The 13549-nt window shown below is 45.3% G+C and overlaps 1 long non-coding RNA gene across 1 annotated transcript; it reads right to left on the bottom strand.

Moving 5' to 3' along the window:
* Window positions 1-3821: 3821 nt before the first annotated feature.
* Window positions 3822-8747, bottom strand: LOC134479247 (uncharacterized). The gene is made up of 2 exons (XR_015623302.1): window positions 8208-8747; window positions 3822-4177 (listed from the first exon to the last, which is right to left on the bottom strand). It is a non-coding gene; the product is annotated as an uncharacterized LOC134479247 (long non-coding RNA).
* Between the last annotated feature and the right edge of the window lie 4802 nt (window positions 8748-13549).

The following is a 13549-nucleotide window of genomic DNA, read 5'->3' as shown; positions in this document are numbered from 1 at the left end:
ATTTATTTATTTTGCTTTATGTGCATATCCGTGCATCGGGTGCATGTCCGTTGGATTCTCTGTATCTGAAGTTATGGGTGGTTGTGAGCCACCATTGTGGGTGCTGAGAATTGAACCCAGGTCCTCTGCAAGAACAACAAGTACCCTTAACTGCTGAGCCATCTCTCTAGCCCTTCTAAAGGTTCTTAACTCAAACAGATCACATGAACAACCCTGGTAACATCTCTGAGTGGCAAACTTCCCTCTGGAACATTATAGGTCAGGCCTCCATCAACTGCATTTATTTCAGTAACCGTGTCTTCCAAGACCTTTCAGGAAAGCCAACCAAATTCTGAATGCTCAACAGCTTTTCAAGCTTAAAGTTCCAAATGTTTCCACACCCTCCCCAATGCCAACACAACCAGGCTCTTTACAGCAAAATCCCTCTCTTGGGTATCAATCTCTGGTCTGGTTTGTTTTCTGTTGCGGCTGTAAACACCACGACCAAGATGATCTGGGGAAGGAAAGGGTTTATTTTAGCTTACTGGTTATATAGTCCATCAGGGAAGGCAGGAGCTCAAAGCAGGAGCTTGGAGCAGAAAGCAAAGTGAATGCTGGTTACTGGTGCACTTCCTCATGCCAGCCAGCTCAGTGCTCAGCTAAGCTTCCTAAAGGGCTCAGGACCCCCTGCGTAGGGATGGTGCCACCCATAGTAGGCTGAAACCCTCCTACATCAATTATCAACTAAGAAAATGCCTCACAGACATGGCGACAGACCAGTCAGATCTGGGCAATTCTTCAGTTGAGGATCCCTCTTCCCAAGTGACTCTCAGTTTCAAGTGGAAGGCTGAAGCTAACCATGACATCACCCTTTTGCGCACGGTCATGGATAAGCCACACAACACTATTGAGTCAGGGACAGAGAGCCAGAACACAGAGAAACAACTGGCTCGACTTGGCCCTCATGATTTCTACACTTTGATTAACTGAACTCTTAAGTCACAAGCAGCCAGTTGTTATAGAGACGGGAACCGAGTGCATGCATTGAGAGAGTAAAATGTTCAGCGGGATAAGATCTTAGTTTTGTGCTCCCAGATAAACAACTGAACTAAAATGATGCCTATCCATGACGTTGGACAAAAGGGTGATGTCATGGTTAGCTTCAGCCTTCCACTTGATACAAACTTAGAGTCACTTGGGAAGAGGGATCCTCAACTGAAAGATTGCCCAGATCTGACTGGTCTATCGCCATGTCAGTGAGGCATTTTCTTAGTTGATAATTGATGTAGGAGGGTTTCAGCCTACTATGGGTGGCACCATCCCTAGGCAGGGGGTTCTGGGCCCTTTAGGAAGCTTAGCTGAGCACTGAGCTGGCTGGCATGAGGAAGTGCACCAGTAACCAGCATTCACCCTTTGTTTTCTGCTCCAAGCTCCTGCTTTGAGCTCCTGCCTTCCCTGATGGGATATATAACCAGTAAGCTAAAGTAAACCCTTTCCTTCCCCAGATCATCTTGGTCATGGTGTTTATAGCAGCAACAGAAAACAAACCAGACCAGAGATTGATACCCAAGAGAGGGATTTTGCTGTGAAGAGCCTGGCCGTGTTGGCTTTGGGGAAAGTACGGAAGCATTTGGAACTCAAACATACTGAATTCAAGCTCCTTTAAAAAGAGACATCTGACAGATTGTGTAATGTAGGTTTTTCTTTTTTAAGCTTTTTTGAGAGTCTTGCTATGCAGTTGAGACTGGCCTAGAATTCTCCATGAAGCCCAGACGGCTCTTGCACTTGTTACCCTGCCTCTGCCTCTGCCTCTGGAGCGCTGGGGTTATAGGGGCATGCTACCGAGACCAAACCTTTAAATCATACTTTTGGAAATAATTAAGCAACTATTCTCCTTATTCAAAAGTCAAGATGCAAAATTACCTTTAATCAGTATTCAAAGCATAGTCAGCAACTTACCGTTTCTACCAAATGCCCCAGGGGAGGAGTCTCACCGCAGCCCGGATTTATGACAACAGACTTTCACCAATTGCTTAGTCTGGGGAGGATTGTGTGACCACAGTCAGCTGGCATGGTAGGGTTTTTCGTTTGTTTGTTTGGTTTGGTTTTTTTGTGACTCAGTTTGCCTAAAGGGCAGAGCTAGTGACTGGCACAAGTTGGAATGTCACCAAGGCCTTGATGGGCATAAAACTGAACTGTAACACTAGATGAGACAAATCTATGCTGACTGCAGAATATATCAAAGAAAATGGCCTCGCCGATGCCAGAAGTTAAGATCCAATTAGTAGGAGGTAGGGGAAATGGCACAGTGGGTGAGAGGGCTTGATGCACGAACATGAAGACCTGAGTTTGAATCCCCAGCAGCCACGTTAAAAGACAGGCGTGGCTTCGTGTGCCCTGTTGGAAGACAGGGAGACAGACAGACCCTGGGACCTCACTAGCAAATCAGCCGACCAGGCAGGCAGCATCAACAGCTAGCTTCCAGCTCACTCTTAATTTTGATTTCATCACTGTGAAGAGACACCACGACCAAGGCAACTCTTACAAAGGAAAACATTGAATTGGGGTTGGCTTACACTTTCAGAGGTTTAGTCCATTGTTATCATGGTGGGAAGCATGGCAGTGTGCAGGCAGACATGGTGCTGCAGAAGGAGCTGAGAGTTCTCCATCTTGATCTGAGGGCAGCCAGGAGGGGACTCTCTTCTGCAGGAAGCCAGGAGGGTCTGATCATACTGGTCAGACTTGAGAATATAGAGGAGACCTAAAGGCCCCGCCTTCACAGTGACACACTTCCTCTAACAAGGTTACACTTTCTCCAATAAGGCCACACCTCCTAATAGTACCACTTCCCAAGGGCCAAGCATATTCAAACCACCTCAGTGAGACCCTTTTTTGAGACAGTAAGGCAGAAGATGAGAGAAGATATCTCACTCGACTCGTCCTCTGTGCTCCTGTGTTCCACACAGACATGTGTACCCACATATGCTTTCAACACACACACATGCACACACACACACACACACACACACACACACACGCACACACATACACACACACAATAATAAACATAAAAGGACCTAGTAAAGTAACAGTGTGATTGGATTTTCATTCATGGTGAATAATAGCCTTTGTCCTTCCAGAGCTGAGCTGTCCATTATAGAGTAGCCACTAATCATATGTAGCTATTTAAAGCAAGTAATTTAAATTAAAAAATACAATTCTTCTGTTTTTGTTCGCAATACATAATCCCAGAAAGATGGTGGTTATTGTATCAAGACAGTGCAGGAGAGACCATCACTGGAGAAACTTCTGTTGGGTGGTATCATTCTTGACATTTTTAAAAAGGAAATATGGTTCATTTGTGTTTAGATCAGTGGTCCTGATACCCCCAACATCCTAAATATCACACCCATGATTCTTTGTTTAACCCAATGAACCATCCCTTTGCTGATCCCCAAACAAACATACGATGCCATGCTAGTTTCAACATGTTAACATGGGGCTGGAGAGATGGCTCAGCGGTTAAGAGCACTGACTGCTCTTCCAGAGGTCCTAGTTCAATTCCCAGCAACCACATGGTGGCTCACAATCATCTGCAATGGGATCCTATTCCCTCCTCTGGTGTGTCTGAAGACAGAGACAGTGTAATCATATAAATAAAGTAAATAAATCAACATGTTAACATGTTTGGTTGACATGATCTACATCTTTAGTGGCTTCTTTCCATTCAAACCTCTTCAATTATCATAGCTCCAGAAGTTACCATCTTGTAGTCTTTGAACTCAGGATAGTTGTCTTAGTTGAGGGTTTTACTGCTGTGAACAGACACCATGACCAAGGCAACTCTTATAAAAACAACATTTAATTGGGGCTGGCTTACAGGTTCAGAAGTTCAGTCCATTATCATCAAGGTTGGAGCATGGCGACATCCAGGCAGGCACGGTGCAGGAGGAGCTGAGCATTCTACCTCTTCATCTGAAGGCTGCTAGAAGACTGGCTTCCAGGCAGCTAAGGTGAGGGTCTCAAAGTTCAAGGTCACAATGACGTGCTTCCTCCAACCAGACCAAACCTACTTAAAGGCCACAACTCCAGATAGTGCCACTCCCTGGACAGAGCACATTCAAACCACCACAATGGTTTTGGCTCAACCAACGTCAGTAGATTATTGAATTAGCTGTACTGTAGTTCACTTCTGGAACTGTCGAGGAAAGAAGAAAGTGGAAATTAAATTGGATGAAGCAAAAGAAGTCTCTTGTTTTATTGATGAACTATCACCAAATCACTGTTTCCTAATTTGGTGGCACCTCCACATGGCTCCAAGAACATGTTCCCCTGTCCCTGCTTTGACTCTGACCCATGCCCTCTCCTGCCCTAATGGTAGGCAAATGTCTGATCCATCTTTGTCTGCAGTTCTCTTCAGGAAGTTACACAGCTAGTGCCATTCCTTGCTTTTTATAATGAAGGAAATACGACTAAAGGCGAATTGGACTTTGAAGAAGCTATCGTTCTGCCCAAGTTTAACAAAGAGGCTTCTGGAATTTTATTTGTCCTAGGTACAGACTCTGAGCCATGGACTAATAAGTCAACTCTAGGCATCACAATAGCTTGGCTGATTCATGTGATCAATGAAAAAGAAGTCCTTTCAAGTGGGTTTTCAATTGTAGCAACGAGTATGGCTACACCCCCTCCCTTTCCACATCCTCTCCTTTAAGCCAAATAATATGCAGACATTCTGCTCTGTTTCAGTGACAGGCTACTTGGGGCTTTGCTTAATTTAGTTCTCACAAAGAAACAGTTAGTTCCCAAGCAAAAAGACAAGGTTGTAAAATGGCACTGTCCTTTGCTTCCCAATCCCAGCTATTAAATCTGTGAGGCTGGTATAATGACACTATACCTTGGGCTTGGTGGGAGGGGACACGTGTGGAACAAACTCCGGAGACAAATAGAGGCTGTGCTTTTATTTTTTCAATCTTTGAGAGATCAATCTGCCAAGTACAGCAGAGTAGGTCTGAAGTCAATTCAGAACCAAAAATCAAGGAGCTGGAGGGAGTCTGAGGGAGCAGCAGGAGAATTAGCACCCTCAACAGGTAAGTTCCGAGGGTCAGAAGCCCTGGGCTGCCTAGCTCCCCGCCACGCCACCACTCCTAAGGCATGGGTTATCGATGTCTTCCAAAGCCCAGGAGATTTGGGACTCAAGAGAACAGATTTCCGTGCCCCAGCTCTACCTGCGAACAGAGTTTCAGGGGAGTGCTTGTTTCACACCCTGTTGGAAACGTGGGGAAAATTCAGAACTCAACCGTGACATGAAGAGCTTACCGCAGAAGCTCTAGAGAATGTTTCTCATAGAAGCATTCCCAGTGTTCAAACCCTAAAGAAAGGGAGGCCGGACAAAAGCATCCAGCACTGTGTCTCTACTTTGTGGTTTGCTTACGAATTGTAACCTAGACTCTGGACTGGATGGCAAGACTACAGGCCCCAGTAGGCCATTCCTACCCTCTAGATTTTTGCTAAATTAGGGAGTCGGTGGGCTGCTAAAGCCCTGCAATGAGTATTCGGATCTGGAAAAGAGCACAATACGCTAAACTAGCCCAGCCGTACCTGTAGAACCACCTGGAAAAGAGTTCAAGACACCAGCTAAAAGTTGCATAATGAGAAATGAAAATAAAGTCGTGAACTTTTGACCTTCCTGTCTATACTCCTCAGTGTTGGGATTACAAGCGTGTACCACCATGTTGGGTTTGAACCAAGAGCTTCCATGTATTCCAGGAAAACACACTCTGTCAACTGAACTACACACACACACACACACACACACACACACACACACACACACACACACACTACTACTACCACTGCCCCTATCTTTCTTTTGTCTCCTTTTCATTTCCCTTCTCTTCCTCTCCCTACATACATCTTTATGTAGTCCAGGCTGGTCCCAAGCCTATCATCCTCCTGCCTCAGAGTCTTAAGATCTGGGAATAGGGGTCCATGACACCATGCCCCGTTTGTGATTATTAATTAGCACTTTACCATTATCTTAAAAAAAAACACTTCAGAATGTTACACAAAATGTTAATTGTGTAGCTACATTCTTTTGTTAATCTTAAAAAAAAAATTACACTTCTCTGTGTTCTTCTGGGATTGAGGAGAGGAAACAGGGCCACCCTGAAGAAGACAGAAACAAAGAGACCTTAAGGCTTTCACAAACAAGACAGTGTCAGCAACTTAGATGAAGGTCAGAGAGTTTAAGCAGTATAGATAAGGCCTAGCTGGGAGAGAACACTACTGCACAGCCAGTCCCCAAGTGAAATAACAAAGTCCAAAGGAAATCATCTCAGGCTTTCCCACAATCACTGGGAGGCCCTGAGACTGATAACACCCCCACCCCCACACCCCACTTTCCTTATTACAACGGCTCTTTGAGTACAATGTTTTCAGAGGTCCAAAGTCAAAGGAAACAGCAGTGTAGGAAGATCCTAAAGCCTGCGCTGGCCCCTGCTTCTCACTCTCAGGAGTTCAGTTTGTTCTCAGGAAAATGGGCAAGTCAGGCCAGGGAACCTTTCTGTGACTGAGAGTATAGAATGCCACTGCTCCTTAAGACACATGTATAAAGTAGCCAGTTCAGAGGAGGCCGTGTCTACTTGAGAAGTGATCCTGATATGTACTCCTCCAAATTACCAAAAGGAAGGAAGGGAAGAGAGACAGTCAGAGGCTGGAGAGGACACTGTCTCTTCACAAAAGGCCAGAGAAGCAACGAGAGGGAAAGCCAGTGATGAGTTTGAGTGACTCATATGGGCTTAGTTTTGTTTTGTTGTTTTTTTTTTTTTCAATTAAGTTTCTTCTAAATCTTGGTATTCTTCAAAACAAAGTCATGCGTTCCAAAGAGGGCAAAGATATTTAAGATCTGTGGTTCTTCCATAATGATATGTCCTTAATTTAAAAATCAGAAATAGAGATAACTCCAAAAGAGGAGCTGTGACCTCTGAACCGAAGATGTTTGTGGCATTCGTTGCCTTTTTTTTTTTTTAATTCATCAGATCAATTCTAGACTCTTCTACCATTGACCTGGAATGGAATAAAACCATTCCTTTTCTCCTTCAGTAGAGCTTCAGTGGACTAGGATGCAAAGGGGAATTTACTATGTGTAGAAAATATAAGCACGTATTGAAGAGACCCCCATCTCTCGAAGGTGCTCACAAATCAAGGAGATAATTCATTGATCCTGGGGACAAACCCCAATAACCTTCCTATGTACTAGAACTGAAGAAACATGCTATGAAGAATATTTCATATTTAGATAAACCTGTGACAGGCTTTATAGAAGATCTAACGTTCTTTGTAAATGGAAACCCTCCCTTGAGAACATTTTTTTGGAGATTGGTTTGAAGAAACTTAAAAGCAACTTTGCAAAGTTGAAAGTTCTATAAACTGGAATAGTTCTAAACATGACACAATTAGGCTATGGTTCAATTTCTTCATAGCAGAATCAAATACTAGAGCCGGAAGGCAATCTGGAATTCATCTAATCTGATCTTTTCATTCCACAATCTAGAGAGGTTTCCAGGCATAGGGGAACTTAACCCAGGAATTCCGAATTTGTTAGCTAGCACTTTTGGATCGCTTTCTCACATCAGGATCTGGTTTGATATGAACAAGTCACGGTAGACACTTCCGACTCCAGGTACACGGCAAAAGAAATGTGATGTATTGTTTCTATGGGCAGATATTTCTGTGGTGAAATAGCCACACAGTATTGCCAAGTTATTTTCCCACTTGGTAAACAGTTTGAGAGGCTGCTAAGAGCCCACCAAGAGACAATCACAACTTCTCTCCTTTCTGAACAAATCTTTGAGTTTAAGAAACAGTAAACAACTGGTAACTACCCCTTTAGATCAAAGAACGAGTTTCGCATGCATGAAGACCATGCAGACACCTGTAGGAATGTCAGAGAGGTCCATTACAACAGAAGCTTTGAAGAACTACAGTTGCAGAGAAAAAAAATCAGATCATCCAAACCTTCTTGTGTCAAAACCACTGATGTTTGAAGGTTAAATGGGAACTTCAAGAAATCCACAAGATTTCATTTTCTTAGCTGGGCTTCCTATAGCAGTGATTATATCCAAGTTGCATTTCTTCCCTCCAGGTTCTCCTGATGCCTAGGCTGTTAAGTTACTGCTCGCCAATGCAACCTCACAGCTGTTAGCCTAGCTCCAGAAAGTGAGCCGTACCTGTAGTTGAAACCCAGCTAGATCTGGTTCCGGGCTCCACTTCTCAAATTGCTGTGAGCTAAGGCGTGACAATTTTCGCCGTGCCTAGGCGAAAGAGTTGGCCATCCGATTGTTCTTATCAAACCCTCCTTTCTAGCCCCTCAGGGAAGCCTAGCCTTGGGGAGGAGGGGAGGGACGCGGGTCCTTCTAGAAACAGAAATGCCCGTGGGGGTTCTTCTCCCAGAGTCGGGGTGCTGAGCCCTGCGTTCCTAAACAAGGGGTCAACCGGAGCCAGGAATTTTGGATGTGGGGAGTTTTTCTCCTTCCTTACAGGCTCCTGTTTTCCCTAACGCGCCTGGCGACTGCAAAGTAACGCCACCTGCGAGGAAGGGGGATCAGCGAGCGTCGCTCCGCATCTTCCCTTTAGGGGGACCCAGAACACATCACAGGAACTTAATATTATTTTTAGGTCAAGTATGCATTTTCTGGAGGTCCAAAGCCCACACAGTGGGGAGGAAAAGCAAGCCGGACACCCCGCAACTCTGACGGGCGGGTCCGGGCGGGGCGGGGCGGGGCGGGGCGCGGGCAAGGGTACTATATCTCTCGGCGGAGGAGCACAAGGCTGTGGCCACACACCCCTCCAAACACGCTCGCTAGCCGGTTGCTTAGTTGGCGCTGCTGAGGTTTCTTTCCTCGTTGAGTTGGACAAGAACTCTCTGATAGGCCAGAGGAACCCTGCAGTGGTTGGCCGGAAAGAGTCAAGCTGCCTGATTGGCCGCTCCGCACCTGCAATGCGTCAAGCCTCGGCGGGCGTGGAGGGCTCCGCGTGAATGGTCCTGGTTGGCCGGGCAACCCGCGGATTTCCGGAGGGAGCGGCTCCGCCTATGGCCGCCATCTTTACTAGGGGCAAGGCGCGCAGGCCAGGTCCCAGGTTTTTTTCCACGACTTTGACCAGTCAAAAAAAGCTCTGCGAAAGAAGTTTTGTTTGGGATCACGCCTATCTTTCTCTTGCCTGTGGGTTGTTTCTGAACAGGTCCCAGGGATGTGGATGGAGAGGGAAAGCTAAGTGCTCCGGGCTGGCGCCCCGGGCAGAATTGGTCACTAGGGAAAAAGGGCGCCTGAGGAGGGGTTTTGATAACGCCCTAATAAGGCTGATGGGTTTGCGTCCTGGGCTGGACACCCAGGGACACGTTTCGATTCTGTCTCTGCAGGCAGAAATGAGACTCGCTGTTTGGACATCTTGCTCGAACTGCAGGGTCCTTCTGGAAAGTTCGCCCGAATACGTCATTTTTGTTCATGGTGTGCGCGATCCCGCGGGCTCCTAATGAGTTTTATTTTATTATGACTGCTACAAACGACCGTACTATTTCTCCATTCCAGAGACAATGTCCTATAGGGGCAAAACAATTCGCCCGACAGGCGTGCTGGGAAAATGAGATTTTGGTTGTATTAGCTTATTTGCCTTAAAGGCAAATGTTGTGTGTGTGCATCCGGTTTTCATCCCTCTCTGATGCCCACTCCCGCTAAAAAAGAATTTAATTATTCAAAGAGGCCGTGGTCCAGGACTTAGCTTCCTTTCTGTGGTGAAAGACTGAAAAGTTCCCTGGTTGGATTAGAAATCTGGAAAACGGGAAAAAAACGGTCACGGTTGTTTTAGTTCAGTGGGTGGTGATATCTTGGTTTTATTTGAGGTGCGTAGGTGCACATTCGGTGGATCCTGGATATCCAAAGGTGAATTCTGGAACGCTTTGGTGTGGGTGTTGCCATGGCTACAGGGAGAGGGGTGGCAGTGAATTGTGAGACCAATAAAGCTGACAGGGCCTGCCCTCCCTGTTGCCTGAATCCTTGGTAATTGACTGCCCTGGTTTGTATATCCAGGTTTTCTCCATTCCTGTATCCCTCCAAGATTCCTGGATTGATCAACAGCTGCTTACATGGGTGTGTCATTTTGTCTTTGACTAACTCGAGGGCACTCACCAAGTGTAGATTTTTCCGATTAGATAGTGCATCTAGAGGCAGTTTTTCTTTTCTTTTTTTTACCGCAAGCCATGCATTCTGATTTGCTATTCTTAATCTAACTAGTTTTGAACCATTGTTGACTTGCACACCTCTTTTAAAACACGTAAGCCATCACCTTAAATCAACCGAATGCCTTTCAAGACAATGACAGAGCGCTGAGTTCATGGACGTTGCAAAAGAAAGAAACTTGGAGCTTTGCATAATCTCGATATAGCAACAGCACTCATATCTCTAACACACAGTATTTCAGTGTTTGGCAGCTGGTGCTGGGAGGCTTCACTTGCTTCAAGAAGTAAAGCAGAGAAGTCTTCAGAGGCTAGATCCCTTCAGCGACTTTGTGATAAATCTATCTCACACAATTCTGAGAATCGCATGATCTGCGAGTGTGCCAAGACTGCAAACTGTAGAACCATGGATACAATGTCAGACAATTACTAAGTACTAAAACTGTACTCTCTGACCTTTATTTGGAGAGGAAGACTGTCCATCCACCTCATGGAAAGAACAGATAAATCCAGATCTAAAATAAACCTTAATTTTAAGATTTATTTTTACTTATTTTTTATATGTATGAATGTTTTGTTTGCATGTTTATCTGTGCACCACATGTGTGCCTGGTGCCCATGGAGACCAGAAGAGGGCTGCAGGTCTCCTGGATCTGAAGTTTCAGACAGTCATGAGCTGGGACTCGAACTGGATTATCCGGAAGAGGACCAGTTCAAAGCAAGTGTTCTTAACCTATAAGCTATCTCGCCAGCCCCAACATTATTTTTCTTAATGCGAGTACGTTTAGGATAGTCTTATTCAGAGCCGGTATGATGGGCTCATAAGGCAATTAGCTTGTTACAATGCCCCTCAAATCTTTCTAGTTTTACCATTGGCTGTGTCTAAGAAAGCCAGTCCTCTGTCCTAGGCAAATTGGACAGTGGATCCCCTTTGAACTGGTTTCGATGCCTTAAGATGAATGAAAAACCTCTATTGTTTTAAGATAGGAGAATGAGGGGCTGGAGAGATGGCTCAGTGGGTAAGAGGACTGACTGCTCTGTAAGAGGTGCTGAGTTCAAATCCCAGCCACCACATGGTGGCTCATAACCACAGTAATGGGATCTGATGCCCTCTTTTGGTGTGTCTGAGGACAGTGATGGTGTATTCATATACATAAAATAAATAAAACCTTTATTTTTTTTTAAAACGATGAACAGAACGGGAACAGAGGCAGACTACAAACAAAGACAGCTTACTTGGGGGTGTTTTTGGTTCCTTCCTGGTGTTTTGTGGGCACAAGGAAATAAATGAGCTTTCAGAATCAAACTGATAACTTCTCTGCTGGTTTTCTTTCTCAGTCCCTGCACATAGTTTTGGGCTTTAAGATCTTATTTTTTTTTCCTGTTAAATTACTATTTTTAGTCTATTTTAAGATAAGGCTTTGCTGTGTAGCTTAGGCTGGCCTGAAAGTTTCTGTATTAGAAAACGTACAGAACTAATACTTCTGTATTAGTGACTTGAAGTCTTCTTGAGAGGCTGAGATTACAGGTATGGGCTACGTGCCCAACTTCTTTTAGTCACTTCAGACTAGTGCTTGCTTAGATTAGTCTATTACACCTCTAATACCAGTGGGCTTTGCCAGCAGCAAATTCATGCAGGCTGCATTCAGAGTTCAGTAAAAGGCACAGTGCATTTTCTGTCCTAGTTCATGGACCCTCTGAATTTTCTCCTGGAGTCCAGGTTGAGGACAGTTTGCTCTCCGCTTCTCCGGTGCGGTTCTTGCTCCACTTTGTCCCGATCGATGTTTTCTGATCTCTCTAGCCTTTAATTCAACAAACTGTCACTGTGTTCCACATTACACGTCTCTGTTGGTTCTTTGTAATCTGCTTGGTCTGCATCAGATTGCCATGGGTTTAGCGCTTTTTAGAAACGACAGACATTTACTTCTCATTGTTCTGTGGCTGAGAAGTCCATTATCACGGCACCGTCAGACTCGAGTCTGACGGAGGAGGCTCGTCCTTCTAAGATGGTTCCTTTCTGCTTCATCCTCACAGGGTGCGAGGTGGAAGGGCAGAGAGGGACACAGATGCTCTGCTTCATGCGGCAGAAGAGATGAAAGACGCAGGCAGCTCTGACGCCTTTTTTATAAGGAAGTTGAACCCACTCACTAGGGCGCTGCCCTCGTGACTAATCACTTCTCTCCTCTTTTTATGGTTTAAGTTCCAGCACGACTCTGGAACGGATACACAGTCACGTTTTGGAACTTTCCCATCCCTGGTTCTACCTCATGCCCTTGGTTTAATCCGCAGCCCAGTTAATCAATCACATCTCCTCGGGAGTTTCTCATTAAGCCCAGGTTTCTCCCAGAATTCTTTCAGAGTCTTTCACTAATCCGGTCCTTTTCAGCCCTAAAACTCATCCTTTGCCTCTAAAATTTCAGCTGAGTAAGTTTTTTCCCCCCGGAGCTGAGAACCGAACCCAGGGACTTGCGCTTGCTGGGCAAACGCTCTACCACTGAGCTAAATCCCCAACCCCGTAATATTTTTTTTTTAATTAAATCTTTATGCTTCTCTTCTTCAATTCTTTTTTTTTTCATGTTGCTTGCTCAGTCTGAACTTTTCACTTCTACCACCTTTTGCTCAACGTTGTAAAATCCCAAAGGCTCCCTTCAAGTGTGACGTCAGCTCACATAAATACTCCACGAACCCCACCCCACTGAGTCCCTTGACACTTACTTCACTTTTCCTCTTCCCACATTCTACGTCTATTATGGGCAGCCCATTACTCACTCAGTAAATGTTTGTGATGTACCCATCGGGAGTGTGGCGCTGGACTGGAGATCCAAGGGCATGAAAGGCATAACGTGCTTGGACTTCGGTTTTTCAGGGACGGTTCTTAGTTGGGAGGAAAGTAAACGTGAGCAACGAATTTTTGCAAGGTATGAGACAATGGCCACCGCTTCAGGCGTCTAAAAGGAGAACTGATTCTGTTGGAAGGGTCACAGCCTTGTGGCACCTGAGGTGGCTTGGAGGATCGATATGATGTCCCTGAGGAAGGCATTCCACAGGGAGGGAACATTGGAACTGGGGGGTGAAGATGCTGGAAAGAGCAGTGTCAGTGCAGGGTAAGAAGGTGAGTTTGTAAGAAGGGGCTCACTAGAGAAGACAGGGCTGTGCTGGCATGGTTAGGGTAGATGGTGTGTGCCAGTGTGTGAAGACAGCCCCACATGGCTTCTTTGAAAGGTTTGAGAAGTGACAGTCAAAATCTAATGTATCGTCGTGAGGCCTACCCAGTGGACTGAATGGACAAAGTTCCTCTACATAACCCTACCTGTTCTGGAACTCACCATGTAAACCAGG

Source organism: Rattus norvegicus, chromosome 6, assembly GCF_021556685.1.
Source record: "Rattus norvegicus strain SHRSP/BbbUtx chromosome 6, alternate assembly SHRSP_T2T, whole genome shotgun sequence".
In the NCBI taxonomy this organism is placed as follows: Eukaryota; Metazoa; Chordata; class Mammalia; order Rodentia; family Muridae; genus Rattus; species Rattus norvegicus.
This window is presented reverse-complemented; position numbering and strand designations above follow the sequence as displayed.